The sequence below is a fragment of the Myotis nattereri genome (genome assembly GCF_964212035.1).
Source record: "Myotis nattereri genome assembly, chromosome: 15".
Classification (NCBI taxonomy): Eukaryota; Metazoa; Chordata; class Mammalia; order Chiroptera; family Vespertilionidae; genus Myotis; species Myotis nattereri.
This window is the reverse complement of record NC_138090.1, coordinates 34,102,619-34,123,943: the sequence shown is the minus strand read 5'-3', so window position 1 is coordinate 34,123,943 and position 21,325 is coordinate 34,102,619. Positions and strand designations below refer to the sequence as shown.

At 42.7% G+C, this 21,325-nt stretch overlaps 1 long non-coding RNA gene across 2 annotated transcripts in view; it reads left to right on the top strand.

Annotated features, from left to right (window-relative positions):
* Positions 1–21,325, top strand: part of LOC308531059 — a 64,717-nt gene that overhangs the window by 18,818 nt on the left and 24,574 nt on the right. The window lies entirely within an intron of this gene.

Sequence of the window (21,325 nt, the reverse complement as noted above, 5' to 3'; positions counted from 1 at the left end):
AGCATTTTTCATTTTTCTGTTTGTCATTTATATAATCTGAGTTCAGAACTTTTGCCAACTTTTGAGTGGATTGGTTGTTTTCTTATTCTTCTGTTGTGAGAGTTCTTTATACAAGTCTTTTGTCAAATAAAAGGACTCTGGATATCTTTTCTTAGTCTATGACTTGATTTTTTCTTTTCTTAGTGGTGTCTTTCAGAGCTGAAGTTTTCAATTTTAACGAAACCCAGTTTATCAGGTTTTTTACTTTTATGATTCATGCTTTTAGATTTTCCTTTTAATTGTATAATCTATTTCAACTTAATTCTTTTGTATGCTTGTAAGGTGGAATTGAAGTTCCTTTTTAAAAAAAATATTTTTTTAAATTAATTTCCGAGAAAAAGGGAGAAGGAGAGAGAGAGTGAAAAACATCAATGATGAGAGAGAATCATTGATCGGCTGCCTCCTACACACCCCACACTGTGGATCGAGCCCACAATCTGGGAATATGCCGAAACCGGGAATCAAGCTGTGACCTCCAACAGAGCCATGTTGGCTGGGCTGATTTATATAGTTACTAGGGGCCCAGTGCACAAAATTCATGCAATTAAAAGGGAATTAATTAGAGGAAATATTTTAATACTATTTGCCCTTTCTCTATAATAGAAGTGTCAGAGATGAAAGAAAATTAGTAAAATGTATATGAAAATCTTCCTGTCAGAGACTGGGGCACACCGTGGAACCCAGAGTCAAGTCCCTGCCCACCCACGTGCACCTCAAAATCAAGTGAGACCCAGACCCGTCCGGCCCCACCCCCATTGGGCAAGATCCAGACCCATCCGGCCCCACCACCATCAAGCCCCACTGGGCGGGGGCGGGGCACAGCCTGAGGTCCCCCAGCCCTATGCCAGGGTGGGGTTGTGGCCTGAGATCCCCTGGCCCAGCACCGGGGTGAGGGGCACAGCCTGAGGTCCCCCAGGCCGGGGCCGGGGGTGTGGCCTGATGTCTCCCGTCAATCCCCGCCAGGCAGGGGGCATGGCCTGATGTACCCTGTCAAACCTTGCCAGGCGGGGGCATGGTTTGAGGTCCCCTGTCAAGCCCCATCTGGTGGGGGGTGCAGCCTCAGGTCCCCCACCCCGGCCTGGTGCCATGCAGCCTCAGGTCCCTGCTGATCACTCATTACAGCTCATTACGGGAACCCCGCCTCCACTGTGGGTGCAACCATCTTGTGTTACGGGAACCCTGCCTCTGCTGTGGGTGCAGCCATCTTGTGACAGTGTGATGGAGTGAGGGTCAATTTGCATATCACCTCTTTATTATATAGGATTCTTTTACTAGTGTAATACTACCATATTAAGTCCTGAAATCAGGTAATGTGAATTTTCCATCTCTATTCTTTTTAAACTTGTTTTAGATATGCTAGGGGTTTTACATTTCCATAACATTTTAGACTCAACTTATTGATCTCTATAAAACAACCTACTTTGACTGTAATTGTGTTTTCGAAGACTTTATGGATTGGTTGGAGATCATTGGAATATTAACAGTCGTACGTCTTATAATCCAAGGACCTGGTGTATTTCCATGGTCTTGTAAAGTTTCTCTCAGTAGATTTTTGTAGTTTTTGGTGTATAGGTCTTACAGATATTTTGTTAATCTTATTCATTAATTTCATTTTCAATTATTGTTAGTGTATAAAAACAGTTGATTTATATATTTTGATATTAGTATCCTATGACTTGCTAAATTCACTTATTATTTCTAGTACCCTTTATTGTAGATTCCTTAGTCCTTTCTACATATCTAATCATGTTATCTGTAAATAGTTTGTCTTCTCCCTTTCCAGTCTGTATGCCTCATTTTTTTCTAATTATGTAATATCTACGGTGTTAATAGAATTGGTGACAGCAAATATATGTAAATTTAAAATTTTATCTAATGCTTTTTCTTCATTTAAAATAATCATATAGTTTTCCTACTTTATTCTGATATTATAATGACTGTTATTGGTTTTCAGATGTTCTATCAACCTTGTATTCCAATAAGCACCACTTGGTCATAATGTGTAATGCTTTTTATATGTCACTTTATTCAATTTGCTAGTATATTTTTAAATTTATTCTTTTTTTGTTTTGTTTTGAGGGAGTCATCATCGATCTATTTTTAAATTTTTATCAGAATTTATCAGGGAAACTGCTCTGTAATATTCTTTTAATGTCTTTTTCTGGTTTTGGTAACAGTGTAACAGTCACTTCATAAAATAAATTAGAAAGTACTCTGTTTTCTTTAAGATCTAGTATAATACTCTCATTAACTTTATTTATTTATTTATTTATTTATTTTTTGCGCAAATGAAAACTTATTAATTTGATGTTTCCAACATCAAATCTTAGGATCTTGGTCTTTTCTTTTTGCCTTTGTACTAGTATAAGGCCAAAAGAGACATTTTCTATTTTTTATGTGTTTTTTTACTTATTTCAGAGAGAGGAATGAGAGGGAGAGAGAGACAGAAACATCAATGATGAGATTCATCAGTTGGCTGCCTCCTGCACACACCCTACTAGGGATTGAGCCCTCAACCTGGACATGTGCCCTGACTGAGAATTGAACCATGACCTCCTAGTTCATAGGTCAATGCTCAACCACTGAGCCACACCATCTGGGCAACATTATCTATTTTATAAACCTTTGTGACCAGATTTAGCAACCCAAACTTCATCATTTTCCGCAATAAAAATTCAAACAACCATCATTGGGTACAAGGCTGTGATTTTATTTTTCCATTCTTGGTCAGCTAGACCCTGACATACTCCTAATGTCAGATTTCGGCTGTTTGGTTTTAACCCCTACTTTTTCTAGCACAATTCCCTTTACATGGGAAGCACCTCCAAAATGGTTGGGTTTTAGGGCTGAGCCCAAATGGGCTTTCTTGTACTGTTTATCTTGCCCTTCTGATCTCATTGGTGGCTCTGGAGCTTGTTGGCAGTATGAAGACCACAACACATTCCCAATCCTGTCAGCATGATAGGCTTGAGCAAAAGAGCTATCATTAACTCTTTTTTTGTTTTCAATTTTAAAGCAGTCACTGTTTATTAACTGACTAGATTACAAAATAACCATGGTAGATACCTTAATTCATCCTTCTAATGACCTTATTGATCTGGTCTTCCCTGTTACCAGTATCTCCACCTTCTACAAAATGGGTGGTCTTTTCCTCCATTCTAACTAATGGATAAGGTAATTTGAAGGGCCACAGGATGTTGTTTGATTCTTTGAAGTGTTTTCCAATAGTATAGATCTCATGAATCACATCCTCCATGCACATGATGCCATATTTACCAAGAGATCAAGCAATCAATATGTTATCTGTCAGGGCAATTCATTTTGTATTGAGTTTGGCTAAAAGTTCACAATCTTGTTTATGTTTTTAAAGAACCAATTCTCAGTTTTGTTGATCTTTTCATTATCTTTTTTTAGAATCTATGTCATTTATTTCCCCTCTGATATTTATTATTTCCTTTGTTCTACTTACTCTGGGCTTGTCTTGTTCCTTTTCTAGTTCTTTGAAGTGTTGGGTCAGATTATTTGAGATTTTTCTTACTTCTTGAGGTAGGCCTGTAATGCTATTATGAGCTTTCCTCTCAAGACTTGCTTTTGCTGTGTCCCATAGGTTTTGTGTGGTTGTGTGTTTATTTCCATTTGTTTCTAATAAGTTTTTGATATGTTCCTTGCTTTCATTGGTAACCCATTCGTTGTCTAATAGCATACGATTTAGCCTCCGTGTGTTTGAATGTTTTTGAGGTTTTTTTTAAATTATGATTTGATTTCTTCTTTCATGCCATTGTGATCTGAGAAGATGCTTGATATGATTTCAATCTTTTTTAATTTGTTAAGACTTATTCTGTGTCCTAAGATGTGATCTAAACTTGGCAATTTCCATGTGCAGTGGAGAAGAATGTATATTCTGCTACTTTTTGATGAAATGTTATGTGAATATCAGTTGAATCCATCTGATCTAGTGTGCCATTTAGGGATGCTGTTTCCTTCTTAATATTTTGTCTGGCATATCTGTCCTATTAGTGGAGTGTTAAAGTCCCCTAGTATGACTGTGTTGCTATCAATGTCTCTTTTAAAGTCCTCCAAGAGTGTTTTTTTTTTACATTAGGTTGCTCCACTATGAGGTGCATTTATGTTTATCAGGATTATATTCTCTTATTTGATCTCTCCCTTTAGTATTATGTAATGATCTCGTTTGTTTCTTATTATGGCCTTTCTTGTGAAGTCTATTTTGTGACATATAAGTATTGGTACCCCAGCCTTTTTTTAGTTTACATTTGCATGGAATATATTTTTCTAACCCTTCACTTCTTTTTTTTACTGCTAATTATTTTTATTGATTAAAATATTACATATGTGTCCTTATCCCCACTTTACCCCCTATTCCCCTGCTCATGTCCTCACCCCCCTGTTATCCGTGTCCATTGGTTAGGCCTATATGTTTGCATATAAGTCCTTTGGTTGATCTCTCCCCCTTACCCCCACCCTCCCCTACCTTTCCTCCAAGGCCTGACAGTCCAATCAATGCCTCTCTGTCTCTTGATCTGTCCTTGTTCATCAGTTTATGTTGTTCATTATATTCCACAAATGAGTGAGATCATGTAGTATTTATCCTTCTCCGACTGGCTTATTTCACTTAGCATAATGCTCTCCAGTTCCATCCATGCTGTTGGAAATGGTAGGAATTCCTTCTTTTTTACAGCAGCGTAGTATTCCATTATGTAGATGTACCACAGTTTTCTAATCCATTCATCTGTTGATGGGCACTTAGGCTGTTTCCAAATCTTAGCTATGGTAAATTGTGCTGCTGTGAACATAGGGATGCATATATCCTTTCTGATTGTTGTTTCTGGCTTCTTGGGATATATTCCTAGAAGTGGGATTACTGGGTCAAATGGGAGTTCCATTTTTAGTTTTTTGAGGAAACTCCATACTGTCTTCCACATTGGCTGCACCAGTCTGCATTCCCACCAGCAGTGCAGGAGGGTTCCTTTTTCTCTGCATCCTCTCTAGCACTTGTTTGTTGATTTATTGATGATAGCCATTCTGACAGGTGTGAGATAGTACCTCATTGTTGTTTTGATTTGCATCTCTCGGATGATTAGTGACTTTGAGCATGTTTTCATATGTCTCTTGGCTTTCTGAAAGTCCTCTTTTGAAAAGTGTCTATTTAGGTCCTTTGCCCATTTTTTGATTGGATTGTTTATCTTCCTTTTGTTAAGTTGTAAGAGTTCCCTATAAATGTTGGAGATTAAACCCTTATCAGTGATAACACTGGCAAATATGTTCTCCCATGCAGTGGGCGTTCTTGTTGTTTTGTTGATGGTTTCTTTTGTAGTGCAGAAGCTTTTTATTTTGATGTAGTCCCATTTGTTTATTTTCTCTTTAGTTTCCAATGCCCTAAGAGCTGTATCAGTGAAGAAACTGCTTCGGCATATGTCTGAGATTTTGTTGCCTTTGGATTCCTCTAGTATTTTTATGGTTTCCTGTCTTACATTTAAGTCCTTTATCCATTTTGAGTTTATTTTTGTGTATGGTGTAAGTTGGTGGTCTAGTTTCATTTTTTTTGCATGTATCTGTCCAATTTTCCCAACACCATTTTTTAAAAAATATATTTTATTGATTTTTTACAGAGAGGAAGGGAGAGAGATAGAGAGCTAGAAACATCGATGAGAGAGAAACATCGATCAGCTGCCTCCTGCACATCTCCCACTGGGGATGCGCCCGCAACCCAGGCACATGCCCCCAACCGGAATCGAACCCGGGACCTTTCAGTCCGCCGGCCGACGCTCTATCCACTGAGCCAAACAGGTTTGGCTTTCCCAACACCATTTATTAAAGAGACTGTCTTGACTCCATTGTATGTTCTTGCCTCCTTTGTCAAATATTAATTGAGCATATTGGTTCGGGTCGATTTCGGGGTTTTCTATTCTATTACATTGATCTATATGTCTGTTCTTGTGCCAGTACCAGGCAGTTTTGAGAACATTGGCTCTGTAATACAGCTTGATATCTGGTATTGAGATCCCTCCTACTTCATTCTTCTTTCTCAGGATTGCTGCAGCTATTCGGGGTCTTTTTTTATTCCAGATGAATTTTTGGAGAGTTCGTTCTAGGTCTGCGAAATATGCCGTTGGTATTTTAATGGGGAGTGCATTGAATTTATAGATTGCTTTGGGTAGTATGGACATTTTAATGATGTTGATTCTACCAATCCATGATCATGGTATGTACTTCCATCTGTTTATGTCTTCCTCTATCTCTTTTTTCAACATCCTGTAGTTTTCAGCATATAGGTCTTTTACCTCCTTAGTTAAGTTTATTCCTAGGTATCTTAATTTTTTTTGTGTGCAATGGTAAAAGGGTTTGTTTTTTTAATCTCTCTTTCTGTAAGTTCATTGTTGGTGTATAAAAAGGCCATTGATTTCTTGGCATTAATTCTGTATCCTACTACATTGCTAAATTCATTTATAAATCCTAATAATTTTTTTCTGGAGTCTTTAGGGTTTTCTATTTACAGTATTATGTCATCTGTGAATAGGGACAATTTTACTTCTTCTTTACCAATTTGGATACCTTTTATTTCTTCTTCTTGTCTGATTGCATTGGCTAGCACTTCCAGTACTATGTTGAATAGGAGTGGTGAAAGCGGACATCCCTGTCTTGTTCCTGTTCTTAAGGGAAATGGTTTTAGTTTTTGCCTATTGAGTATGATGTTGGCTGTAGGTTTTTCATATAAGGCTTTTATTATGTTGAGGTATAACCCTTCTATTCCCACTTTGCTGAGCATTTTTATCAGAAAAGGGTGTTGGACTTTGTCAAATGCCCTTTTCTGCATCAATTGATATGATTATGTGATTTTTGTCTCTCAATTTGTTTATATGGTGTATCACGTTTATTGATTTGTGGATAGTGTACCAGCCTTGCATCGCTGGAATAAATCCCACTTGGTCATGGTGTATGATCTTTCTAATGTAATGCTGGATCCAGTTTGCTAGAATTTTGTTGAGGATTTTAGCATCTATGTTCATTGGGGATATTGGCCTGTAATTCTCTTTCTTTCTGGTGTCTTTATCTGGTTTTGGGATTAGGGTAATGCTGGCTTCATAGAAAGAGCTTGGAAGTGTGCTTTACTCTTGAATTTTTTGGAATAGTCTGAGAAGGATTGGTTTTAGTTCTTCTTTGAATGTTCGGTAAAACTCCCCTGTGAAACCATCATCTGGTCCAGGGCTTTTGTTTGCTAGAAGCATTTTGATTACTGTTTCAATTTCATCAGTAGTTATCGGCCTATTCAGGTTTTTTTATTCTTCCTGGTTGAGTTTTGGAAGCTTGTATTTTTCTAGGAATGTGTCCATTTCATCCAGGTTGTCCAGTTTGTTGGAGTAGAGGTGTTCGTAGTATTTTTTTACAATCCTTTGTATATCAGTGGGATCAGTTGTTACTTCACCTCTTTCATTTCTGTTTTTGTTTATTTGGGTACTCTCTCTTTGTTTCTTGGTGAGCCTGGCTAAAGGTTCATCAATCTTGTTTATCCTTTCAAAGAACCAGCTCTTGGTATCATTGATCTTTTTTATTTTTTATTTTTTTTTTTGGTCTCTATGTCGTTTATTTCTGCTCTGATCTTTATTATCTCCTTCCTTCTGGATACTGTGGGCTTTTCTTGTTGCTCTCTTTCTAATTCTTTAAGTTTCAGCGTCAGGTAATTTATTACCATTTTTTCTTGTTTTTTAAGGTAGGCTTGTAGAGCTATGATCTTCCCTCTCAGGACTGCTTTCATTGTGTCCCATAGATTTTGGATTGTTGTGTTTTCATTGTCATTTGTTTCCAGGATACTTTTTATTTCTTCTTTGATCTCTTTGGTAACCCAATCATTGTTTAATAGCATGCTATTTAGCCTCCAAGTGTTTGATTTTTTCCATTGTTTTTATTGTACTTGATTTCTAGTTTTATGCCACTGTGATCTGAGAAGATGCTTGTTATGATTTCTATCCTCTTGAATTTGAAGAGACTTTTCCTATGACCTAATATGTGGTCTATCTTTGAAAATGTCCTGTGTGCACTGGAGAAGAATATATATTCTGTTGCTTTGGGGTGAAATATTCTGAGGATGTCAATTAAGTCCATCTGATCTAGTGAGTCATTTAGGATTGATGTTTACTTGCTGATTTTTTGTTTAGAGGATTTATCTAGTGATGTCAGTGGGGTATTAAAGTCCCCTACTATGACTTTTTTGCTATCAATCTCTCCCTTGGTATCTTCCAAAAGTTGTTTTATGTATTTGGGTGCTCCTGTAATGGGTGCATATATATCTACCAGAGTTATATCTTCTTGTTGGATTGATCCCTTTAGTATTATGTAGTGGCTTTCCTTATCTCTTGTTATGGTCTTTACTTTAAGGTCTATTTTGTCAGATATAAGTATTGCAACCCCAGCTTTTTTCTCATTTCCATTTGCCTGAAAAATTTTTTTCCATCCCTTCACTATCAGTCTGTGTGAGTCCTTTGTTCTCAGGTGGGTCTCTTGTAGACAGCAGATATATGGGTGGTGTTTTCTTATCCATTCAGCTACCCTATGTCTTTTGATTGGGGCATTTAATCCATTTACATTTAATGTTATTATTGATAAGTACTTGTTTGTCGTCAGTTTTAGTCTTAATATTTGTGTTTTTTCTTGCCTTTCTGTTTCTTCTCTTTACAGCAGCCCCTTTAGCATTTCTTGCATTGCTGGCTTGGTAGTAATAAACTCTCTTAGTCCTTTTTTGTCTGTGAAGCTCCTGATTCCACCTTCAATTTTGAATGATAGCCTTGCTGGGTATAGATTTCTGGGATTCAGTCCCTTGGTTTGCATCTCTTTGTATATTTCATTCCATTCCCTTGTAGCCTGGTGTGTTTCTGTTGAGAAATCCATCGATATTCTAATGGGAGATCCCTTGTATGTAACTTTCTTTCTCTCTCTAGCAGCTTTTAAGATTCGTACTTTGTCGTCGATGTTTGCCAATTTAATTATGATGTGTCTAGGTGTTGGTGGTCTTTTTGGGTTCATCTTGTTTGGGACTCTCTGTGCTTCTTGGTTTTGCATAGTTTTTTTCTTGCCAATATCGGGGAAGTTTTCTGTCATTATTTCTCCGAACAGGTTTTCTATTCCTTGCTTCTCTTCCTCTCCTTCTGGTACCCCTATTATGCGGATGTTGTTTCATTTTGTGTTGTCCCAAAGCTCCCTTCGGATCTTCCCTTGTTTTTTAATTTTTCTTTCCAGTTGCTGCTGTGTTTGTGTGTTTTTTCCTATCCTGTCTTCTAGCTCGCTGATGCGGTCCTCAGCCTCTTCTAGTCTACTATTCATGCCTTCCATTTTGTTCTTTATTGCACCTAGGTCGTTTTTCATTTCCTCTTGAGTCCTTTTCATATTGGTGACATTCTCATTCAGCTCCTTATAATTCTCATTGAGTTGTGTGTATTTGTCATTGAGTTGCTTGTATTTGTCATCCAGCTGTTTGAGCATTCTTATAACCATTACTCTGAATTCTGTCTCTGAGAAGTTATTTGCCTCGGTTTCATTTAACTCCCTCTCTGGTGATTCCTCTTTTTCTTTCCTTTGGGGGTTGCGTTTTGTCTCCCCATGTTTTTCTCTAACATTTTAATTGTTTCTGTGTCCTAGACCCTACTGTTTTGCTACCCCGGTTCTTTTGAGGAGGGTGCTGCTGGTGTGATCTCTCAGGTCTCCTGAGCTTGGTAATCTAGTGTAGCTCCCTCTTGAGCTATTCGGGTTTTCTTGATGTAGGCCTGCGAGCTGGAAAGGTGCAACCGTGGTGTCCAGATGTCAGCAGCTGGGGAGAGGTATGTTCCAATTTTTGCTGCCTTGCATCCTTGGCTAAAATCGCACGTGCCCAGCAGGGGCTCACGGAGGTACCCAGAAGCTGTCTGTCAGGGTGGTAGGGCTCAGGAGGCCTGCACACTAGAAAGGCACAACTGTGGTATCCCGAGTTCTGTAGCTGTAAGGTGGGAAGACTCAGTTTTTGCCACTGGGCCTGTGGTTGGCTACCCACGCTCCCAGTGGTAGCTCACAAGGGCACCCGCAGTGTGCTAGCCAGTGCGGCATCCTGGCGCACTCTGAAGGACCCTGTTGAAGCCAAGCGATCGAGGCATCTGTGGGCAGGTATCCAGGATGAGAGTATTCAGAATTTCTATTGTTGGAGCAATGCACCCTTGTTTGGATAAGAACACACCTGTGGCACAGTGGGCTCAGGAGGCCTTAGCGCTGGAAAAGCACGACTATAGTGTCCAGAGTTCTGCAGCTATAGAGTGGGAAGACTCAGTCTTTGCTACTGTGTTTGTGGATGGATACACATGCTCCCAGTGGCAGCTCACAGGGGTACCTGTGGTGGATTTGCGGAGTGGAGCTCCGAGGTACCCTAAGGGGCCCTGGCATTGAAATTGTGCAACAGTGTCTATTGGCCGTTATTCAGGAGAGTGAATTCAGAATTTTTACTGTTGGGCAGTGCACCCCCGTTTGCACAATATTGCACTCAGCGAGGCTCACAGTGGCTCCCCAGATCTGCCTGTGGGGTGGTGGGATCTAGGTGCCTGCCTGCTAGAAAACGCGACTCTGGCGGTGTGATTGCAGCATGCGCGCAGAGCTCTGACGCACCCTAACGGGCACTGGCATTGAAATTGTGCAACAGTGTCTATTGGCCGTTACTTAGGAGAGTGAATTCAGAATTTCTCCTATGGGGCAGTGTGCCACAGTCTGTACAATATCGCACCGAGTGGGGGGCTCGCAGAGGCTCCCAGGGGCTGCCTGTGGGGTGGTGGGCTTCAGATGCCTGCCTGCTGGAAACCGCAACTTTGGCAGTGCGATTCTGGCGTGCGGCATGCACGCAGAGCTCTGACGCACCCTAAGGGGCCCTGGCATTGAAATTGTGTGACAGTGTCTATTGGTAGTTGTTCAGGAGAGTGAATTCAGAATTTCTCCTATGGAGCAGTGCACCCCCGTTTGCACAACATTGCACTCAGCGGGCGCCTGCAGTAGCTCCCAGAGGCTGCCTGTGGGGTGGTGGGCTCCAGAGGCTTGCATGCTGGAAACGCGCAACTGTGGTGCCCGAAGGTCTGCCGCTGGGGAGGGGGAGGCTGCACCTACCTCTGCAGGCACGGTCCTCCTTTGGAGGTGGAGATCCCAGGGTCTGCGAGTCTGTGGGCGGGGCAGCAAGATTTTGGCTGGAGTGGCTGCTGGTTCACATGCAGTGTCCAAGGCCTGTCTGGATGGTGGTGTTGATGAGTTTCCAGATGGGCGCTCTCCCCTTCAAGATGGCATGGACTCCGTGCCTGAGTCCCGCAGTCCGGGGAGTGCCTGCAGCGGTAGCAGCCTCTCTCTGCCCAGGAGAGTCTGGTCTGCTGGCCCCTGGTACTCCTGTCGGATTTAACTATCCCTCACTCACACACATACCACACGCATACACACACTCTACCTTCACCCTATCACTCACTCACATCCTCTCCCTCACCTCCATCCTGCCAGCTGCCATCTTTAGTCTAACCTTTCACTTTTAATCAGAGTTAGTCTTTTGTTCTGAGGAGGGTCTCTTAAAGACAAGCATATATGTGGGTCATGTTTTTTTATCCATTCAGCTACCCTATGTCTTTTGCATGGAGCATTTAATCCATTTACATTTAAGGTTATTATTGATAGGTACTTATTTATTGCCATTTTTATACTTTTTAAAATATTTTTATTTTTATTGATTTCAGAGAGGAAGGGAGAGTGAGAGAGAGACAAACATCAATGATGAAAGAGAATCATTGACTGGCTGTCTCCTGCATATCCCCTACTGGGGATTGAGCCTGCAACCCACACATGTGCTCTGAGAATTGAACCGGTGACCTCCTGGTTCATAGGTCGACACTCAACCACTGAGCCATGCCGGCTGGGCACCATTTTTATTCTTTATGCCTATGTTCCTCACTATATATCAGTGGTTCTCAACCTGTGGGTCACGACCCCTTTGGCAGTCGAATGACACTTTCACAGGGGTTGCCTAAAACCATCCTGCATATCAGATATTTACATTACGATTCATAACAGTAGCAACATTACAGTTATGAAGTAGCAACAAAAATAATTTTATGGTTGTCACAACATGAGGAACTGTATTTAAAGGGCCAGAAGGTTGAGAACCACTGCTCTATATATTTCTTCTTCTTCCAGCAGTCCCTTTAACATTTCTTTTTTTTTTAAATATATTTTATTGATTTTTTACGGAGAGGAGGGGAGAGGGATAGAGAGTCAGAAACATCGATGAGAGAGAAACATCGATCAGCTGCCTCTTGCACGCCCCCTACTGGGGATGTGCCTGCAACCAAGGTACATGCCCTTGACCAGAATCGAACCTGGGACCCTTGAGTCCTCAGGCTGACGCTCTATCCGCTGAGCCAAACCGGTTAGGGCCCTTTAACATTTCTTACAGTGCTGGTTTGATGGTACTAAGCTCCTTTAGTCCTTTTTTTGGTCTGGGAAGCTCTTTATTTCACCTTCCATGTTGAATGATAGCCCTGCTAGATAGAGTAGTCTTGGTTTCAAATACTTGCTTTTCATTATTTTGAGTACTTCATGCCAATCCCTTCTGACCTATAGTGTTTCTGTTGAGAAATCAGCTGACAGCCTTATCGGTTCTCTTTTGTAGCTAACAAATTGCTTTTCTCTTGCTGCCTTTAATATTCTCTCTGTGTTTTTTATTTTTGCATTTAATTATGATATGTCATGGTGTGGGCCTCTTTGAGTTTATCTTGTTTGGGACTCTCTGTGCTTCCTGAACTTGTGTGACTTTTTCCTTTGCTATGTTAGGGATGTTTTCTGCCATTATTTCTTCAAATATGTTCTCTATCCCTTGTTCACTTTCTTATCATTCTGTTCCTCCTATGATGCAGATTTTGTAATGTTTCATATTATCCTAAAGTTCCCTTACACTTTGCTCCTGCTTTATAATTATTATTTTCTCTTTGGTTCTCTGATTGAGTGATTTTCTGTACACTGTCTTTTAATTCACTGATTTGATTTTCAGCTTCCTCTACTCTACTGTTTAATCCTTCCAGTGTATTCTTTATTTCTGCTATGTCATTCTTCATTTTCGACTGGTTGTTTTTCATAGTTTCTATGTCTTCTTTCATGGTGTTGAGCATCCTTATAACCATTAATGTTAATTCTATATCTGATAAATTGCTTATCTCCATTTCATTTAACTCTTCTTCTGGAGAATCTCTTGTTCTTTTATAAGGGGCCTATTTCTCTGTCTCCCCCTTTTGGCTGCCTCTTCATGCTTTTATTATATATATTAAGCACGTTAGCTATGACTTCCACTACTGTTGGTGTGGCCTTCTGTCGTGGGTGTCTTGTGGTATAGTCTCCTTGATCTGAGCTGGGTGCTCTAGAAATATCCCTTCTGTGGGTTATGTGGGCCCTCCTATTGTAATTGGCTCTTGATTGCTGTTGTCCCTTTCATGGGTGGGCTTGCTGGCTGACTGAGGCTACAGTCCCAATCATGTCATGGCAGCTGATATACAGGTGTTGACAGAACAAACGGAAAAGAACACACATACAGCCTTGGCCGACATTGCTTAGTGGTTAGAACGTCAGCCTACACACTCCCTTCCACTCTCTCAATAAAAATCCATAAAAACTGATAACAAGAACAAAAGCAACCTCTCCAAGAAGGAATAAGAAAAGAGAAGGAGAAACCAAGATGGCGGCATAGGTTAACGCCAGAGTTTGTGTTATGCCCAGAGCTCGGGGTCCCCAATAATCCACCACCAGGGAGCCTCCTCCGATGCAAAAGCAACGAGTCTTTATTGATCAATTCTAGAATTGGCTCCCAGCCTCTATCTGGCACAGCGGTGAGGCGAGAGAGTGTGTCCCAGGAGAACAAAGGTTATATAGGGCTAGCTATTTGGGGTGGCTTTAGGGGTGGCGTGAGTTACAGAGATTGGTCAGGGTTTTACAGCATAAGGGTCAGGAAGTGACCATCACAATCTGAAGGTTGGAGCCGTCCTCCACTATAGCCTTATTAGGACCTTAGCTACATTTCTGGAGCTTCATTGGTCCACTCAGGTGGGTGGTTGGGAGAGTTTAGGACAATACCAGCATTCTTGTGGTCACTCTCGGGGGGGGGGGGGCGGCTTGGGCTGAGGGCCCAGCCTTGCAAGACAAGATAGAGGAGAGGGAGAAGAGTATGTCCCTGCTTCGTCCTTGAAGAGGGAGGAGGGTGCATTTCTGCTTAGTTCTGCTTAGTTCTTTCAAGTTCCGTTCTGTCCCTTCATTTGCTGCCTCGAATAACCACTTCAAAAATACAACTAAAAGACGGAACAGACATCATCCAGAACCACAGGAAGGCTGGCTGAGTGGAAGTTCTACAACTAGGAGGAAAGAGAAAAGCATACCGAGACTCAGAGGAGGCGCAGAGCTGAAGTAAAATACTAAGGTGCGGAGTGCATGCAGAGCGGGCTGGCGGCTGAGGGCACGGTTGTCTGTTTCAATCAGGAGGGAGTCTCAAACTCTGAGCTCCAGATCCGGGCGAGTCTCTAGGGACCCAGACTCAAACAGGAGAAGCGGGACTGTCTGGCTTCAGTTGGAACTCGAAGGCAGCTTTCTCTCTGAGGTTTGCAGCAGTTGCTGGGACTCTATGAGAGGCAGAGCCTCTGGGGACGGCAATGAGAGCAGCCATAACTGCTTACTCCGCCCACCCTGTAGATCTCCTGGGACCCGCCCCGCCCGAGCCCTGCACAGAGGCATTTGGCAGATAGCCTCAGGCAAAGGCTAGATTAGCACCTCCCTAGAGGATAGAAGTTCTCCCACTGCAGACACAGCTGATTCTCACAGCCAGTTGGCCTGGAGGTCAAATCCCCCCCAGTATTACCGACAAGAGTCAAGGCTTAACTACAACAAGACTGCGCACAAAGACCACAAGGGAGTGCACCAAGAAAGCATAAAAAATGCGGAGACAAAGAAACAGGACAGAAATATCAGAATTGGAGGATATAGAGCTCAAAACCACACTTTTAAGGTCTTTCAATAATTTTCTAGAAACTGTTGATAAACTTAATGAGATCTACAAGAAATCTAATGAGACCCTCGATGTTGTGATAAAGAACCAACTAGAAATTAAGCATACACTGACTGAAATAAAGAATATTATACAGACTCCCAACAGCAGACCAGAGGATTGCAAGAATCAAGTCAAAGTTTTGAAATACGAACAAGCAAAAAACACCCAACCAGAAAAGCAAAATGAAAAAAGAATCCGAAAATACAAAGATAGTGTAAGGAGCCTCTGGGACAGCTTCAAGCATACCAACATCCGAATTATAGAGGTGCCAGAAGAAGAGAGAGAGCAAGATATTGAAAACCTCTTTGAAGAAATCATGACAGAAAACTTCCCCTACCTGGTGAAAGAAATAGACTTACAAGTCCAGGAAGCACAGAGAACCCCAAACAAAAGGAATTCAAAGAGGACCACACCAAGACACATCATAATTAAAATGCCAAGAGCAAAAGACAAAGAGAGACTCTTAAAAGCAGCAAGAGAAAGAAAGTCAGTTACCTACAAGGGAGTACCCTACCCATACAACTGTCATCTGATTTCTCAACAGAAACTTTGCAGGCCAGAAGGGAGTAGCAAGAAATATTCAAAGTGATGAATACCAAGAACCTACAACCAAGATTACTTTATCCAGCAAAGCTATCATTCAGAACTGAAGATCAGATAAAGAGCTTCACAGATAAGGAAAAGCTAAAGGAGTTCATCACCACCAAACCAGTATTATATGAAATGCTGAAAGGTATCCTTTAAGAAGAGGAAGAAGAAGAAAAAGGTAAAGATACAAATTATGAACAACAAATATGCATCTATCAACAAGTGAATCTAAAAATCAAGTGAATAAATAATCTGATGAACAGAATGAACTGGTGATTATAATAGAATCAGGGACATAGAAAGGGAATGGACTGACTATTCTTGTGGGGGAAAGGGGTGTGGGAGATGCGGATAGAGACTGGACAAAAATCGTGCACCTATGGATGAGGACAGTGGGTGGGGAGTGAGGGCAGAGGGTGGGGTGGGAACTGGGAGGAGGGGAGTTATGGGGGGGGGGGAAGAGGAACAAATGTAATAATCTGAACAATAAAGATTTAATTAAAAAATAATAATAATAAAAGAAAAGAGAAGGGGGTTGGGGTGGGGGGGAGAATACTATAATACAAGAGACCAAAAAGATTAGAGAGCATAAAGAAGGAAATGAAGGAAGTGAATGTGAAAGGAAAGAAGGTGAAGAAAAAGAAAGGGGGGAAAAGAATACAAGAGAGGAAGAGAAATATACATATGTATATGGACTGATAATAATTAAAGGTAATAATAGTGAATAAAAGAATACAGGAAATAGGAAGAGAAAAACAGGAAAAAAATGAAAGAAAAAACTAGATAGACAAAAGGAAAAAGAAATAAAGGATATGAGAGAGAGAAAGAGAAGCAAAAACAAAGTGAAAACTAAAATAAAAAATACAGAGAAGATTATATACAAAATAATAATAAAGAAAAAGAAAAAAAGTGGAGTTCAGCTTCCCAGATTTCAGTGCCTACTGTGTTTACTGCATTCATTCTTTGGATCTGCTATTTGTGGAGTTTGCTGGATGTTTCTCTACTGTGGTCCAAAACTGGCCCCTTGGTGTGTCTGTCACAGGCCTCCTGGTAGGGCCTCTGATTAAATCAATGTGAGTCACTATCTCTGCCTGGTTTTCAGCCACCAGTCTGAACTTGTCAGGGGAGAGCCCCAGCAGTCCTGTGGATGGGTCCTCTGATGCCCAGAGACTGGATCTGCCTGTGTCTTGCTCCTTGAATGTCTCTGCTCTAAGTTGTTCTCCCTTCCCCCATGGATCTTTGCTCTGTGGGGCTAACGGGACCTTGCCCAAGTGGTTTAAACAGATTCATGTTGGAGGTAGTGCTTGTAATCTGTAGGGGGGAAGGTGGGCACTTCCTCTTTCACAGGGCTGGGCTGGCTGTACTCGCAGGGGAGCTTGGATCTCCTTCCCTGTAATGCTGCTGAAGGGCCCAGCACATGCCCCTCTGTTTCCCAGACAGAAACCTACTGGGCAGACACTTGCAACATTTCAGCTCCACCTGGTTCCCTGGCACTCCCTTGCCGCCACTCAAAGTAGGAGAGGATAAAAACAAACAAACAAACAAACAAATAAATAAAAATCAGCCCTTCTTGGCACTTTAATCTTTCTGCAGTGCTGGCAGCCCTTGGGCAGAGCCTCCACCTGCTATCCAACTGGTGAAATGTCCCTGTCCCTTGTACTGTCAGACTAAGCCCTACCAGTGCAGATTTCTAGCCCTGCACTGTTTCCTTTGACTCGAATCACAGAACATAGCGTATTTACCAAATTCCCAGGTTGTGGGCAGGGCACTGTCCATGCACTTGAGGTGGAAGCGAATTAGGGAAGGCTAATCACTTTTTTCCCCCTAGGCACACAGATCAGCCCTCTTCTGGCTCTATACCCAATATTCTATGAGGGGACGGTGGCCCTCAGAGTCACTGCCGAGTGTACCTTGCAGCCAAGCTCTGCGGTGTGGAGCTTTGCAGCATGTCCCCTACCTCAGTTCCAGGTCAAATGGATTATCCTTAAAGCTACAACAGAGAGAATGCTCTTGCCTGGATGATGTGGTTTGAGCTTCCAAAGAGTACTGAATCTCCACTGCTTCCCTCCACCCAGGGCAACACCGATTCCTCTTTTCTTCTCTGTTTTTCTGAATTAGGAATCCGTGTGGTGCTGAGACCCAGCATTACCAGGCGGGCGGGGTCTCCGCTGCCATAATATCTCTCCGTTTTCCCACCCGCCCACCTGTGTGAGTTGAATCACCTTCTTCACATCTGTGTCTTTTCTCTGCATTCTCTGTTCACAATATTTCATACCAGCTTCACCTGAAATGGTTTTTCATACCTGTTTCCCTGAAGTTCAGCCACATGTCCATCAGTGTGGGGAACAAGCAGTCAGAGATTCCTTTTATCCTGCAGCCATCTTGGCCCCCTGTACCACAGTGTTTTTATCAATTCATCTACTGATAGGGAACTTGGGCTCTTTCCAGATCTTCGCTATTGTAAATAACTCTTCTATGAACATAGGGGTACATATATTCTTTCTGATTGGTGTTCAAGACTCTTAGACAATGTGAAAAATGCTCACCTGTCCGAATTCAAATAACAGACTCAGAGACAGAAGTATGGCAAAAACGAGACTTTCAATACATTCTCTAGAGTGGGTGTCCGACCGGTTGTACAGGCATACCTGGGACAGCAAACAGCCCATTTATTCAGTCCCTCCTTTGGTTCCTCATTGGCTGAGTACTATGGGATCACGTGTTTCCTCATATGTCACCTAGGTCTTATTGTCTCCCATTGGGCCATTTCAAAAAATTGGGCTGCGGCCTTTTCTAGTTGCCTCCACCTCCCGCTGTCTAGTTGAGGCAGGCACCTCGGAGGTTTTCACCATGATGCTGGCCCACACCCACACTTCATTGCTCTTATATTCTCTTCCTTCCTCCCTACATTCTGTTTCCATAATGGCAGGAAGTTAGAAAACAAACGTTTCCAGTAAAAGTTGACTATGCTGGAGATGGATCACAGAGGCCTATTTCCTACAGACTATACCCAGAAGTAGGATCTCTGGGTCAAAGGCAGCTCCATTTTTAATATTTTAAGGAAACTCCACAGCGTTGACCACAGTGGCTGCTTCAGTCTCCATTCCATCAACAGTGCACTAGAGTTCCCTTTTCTGCACATCCTTGCCGTGACTTGTTGTTTATTGATTTTTTGGTAATAGCTATTCTGACAGGTGTGAGGTGATACCTCATTTTAGTTTTAATTTGCATTTCCCTGATGAGTAGTGTACTTGAGCATTTTTTATATGTCTGTTGGCTATCTATATGTCCTCTTTGGAGAAGTATTTATTCAAGTCCTTTGTCCATTTTTTAATTGGATTGTTTGCCTTTCTGGTTTTCATTTGTATAATTTATATATATATATATATATATATATATATATATATATATATATATATACACACACACACACACACACACACACATACACACACACACACACACATACATACTAGTGGCCCGGTGCATGAAATTCATGCACATTAAAAGGGAATTAATTAGAGGAAATATTTTAGTATTGCTATTTGCCCTTTCTCTATAGAAGTGTCAGAGATGAAAGAAAATTAGTAAAATGTATATGAAAATCTTACTCCTGTCAGAGTCTGGGGCACACCACGGGACCCAGAATCAAGTCCCTGCCCACCCGCATGCACCTTGAAATCGCACGAGACCTAGACCCGGCTGACCCCACCCCCATTGGGCAAGATCCAGACCTGGCCGGCCCCACCCCCATCAAGCCCCGCCGGGCAGGGGGCACGGCTTCAGGTGCCCTGTCAAGCCCCGCCAGGCCAGGCACACGGCCTCAGGTCCCTAGGCCAGGCGCTGGGGTGGGGGCACAGTCTTAGGTCCCCCGTCAAGCCTTGCTGGGCTGGGCGCATGGCCTCAGGTCCCCTGGCCAGGCGCAGGGCAGGGGGTGCGGCCTAAGGTCCCTCATCAAGCCCTGCAGGGTGGGGGGCACGACATGAGGTCCCCCTTTAAGCCCCACCAGGCAGGGGACGTGGCCTGAGGTCCCCCGTCAAGCCCCGCAGGTCTGGGGGTGCGGCCACAGGTCCCCCGGCCCAGCACCAGGGTGGCGGGTGTGGCCTGAGGTCCCCCGTCAAGCCCCGCCGGGTGGGGTACATGGCCTGAGGTCCCCCATCAAGCCCCATCAGGTGGGGGCATGGCCTGAGGTCCCCCATTAAGCCCCACTGGGCAGGGGATGCAGCCTCAGGTCCTCCTCCCTGGCCCAGCGCCACGCAGCCACAGGTCCCTGCTGATGGCTTGTTACAGCTTGTTACGGGAACCCCACCTCCGCTATGGGCGCATCCATCTTGTGTTACAGGAACCCTGCCTCTGCTGTGAGTGCAGCCATCTTGTGGTGGTGTGATGGAGTGAGGGTCAGTTTGCATATTACCTCTTTATTGCATAGGATATGTTTAGAGATTAACTTTTCATCAGATGAATCATTGGCAAATATGTTCTCCCATATGGTGGGTTCCCTTTTTGTTTGTTGCTGGCTTTTTTGCTGTGTAGAAGCTTTTTAGTTTGATGTAGTACCATTTCTTTATTTTTTCCTGTGTTTCCCTCGCCCTCAGAGACATATTGGCAAAAATATTACTCTGAGATTTTACTGCCTAAGTTTTCTTTAAGGATTTTTATGGTTTCATTGCTTACATTTAAGTCTTTTTTATTCTTGTACTAGAGGCCCGGTGCACGAAATTTGTGCACAGGGGCGGGGGGTCCCTTCAGCCCAGGCTGCACCCTCTCCAGTCCGGGACTCCTCAGGGGATGTCTGGCTGCCGGCAGTCAGACATTCCTCTCACAATCCTGGACTGTTGGCTCCTAATCGCTCACCTGCCTGCCTGTCCAGTTGCCCCTGCCCCCCCCCTTGCTGGCCAGGTCTCCCCCACTGCCCCCTCCCTACTGGCCTGGTTGCTCCTAACTGCCCCCCCCCACGCCAGCCTGGTCACCCCTTAGTGCCCCCCCACCAGTCTGTTCGCCCCCAACTGCCCCCCCTGCTGGCCTGGTCACCCCTAACTGCCCCCCCTTCCCAGCCTGGTCGCCCCTCACGGCCTCCCCTGCTATTCAGTCATTTGGTCGTCCCTCACTAAACCCCTTGCTGGCCTGGTTGCCCCATGCAGCCTGCTTGTTCAGTCATTTAGTCATCCCTCACTAACCCCCCTGCCGGCCTGGTCGTAGGCAGCCATATTGTGAGGGTGTGAGGGTTAATTTGCATATTACCTCTTTATTATATAGGATTATTATATAGGATATGGTGTAAGTTGCTGGTCTAGGTTCATTTTTTTTGCATGTACCTGTCCAATTTTCCCAACATTTGTTGAGACTGTCTTTACTTCATTGTATGTTCTTGCCTCCTTTGTCAAATATCAATTGACCATAAAAGCATGAGTTCATTTATAGGCTCTTTGTACTATTCCATTGATCTATCTGCCTGTTCTTGTGCCAATATCAGGCTGTTTTGATTACAGGGGCTTTGCAGTATAGTTTGATATCTGGTATTGTGATCCCTCCAATTTTGTTCTTCTTTCTCAAGATTGTTGCAGCTACTTGGAATCCTTTTTATTTTCATATAAATTTTTGGAGCATTTGTTATAG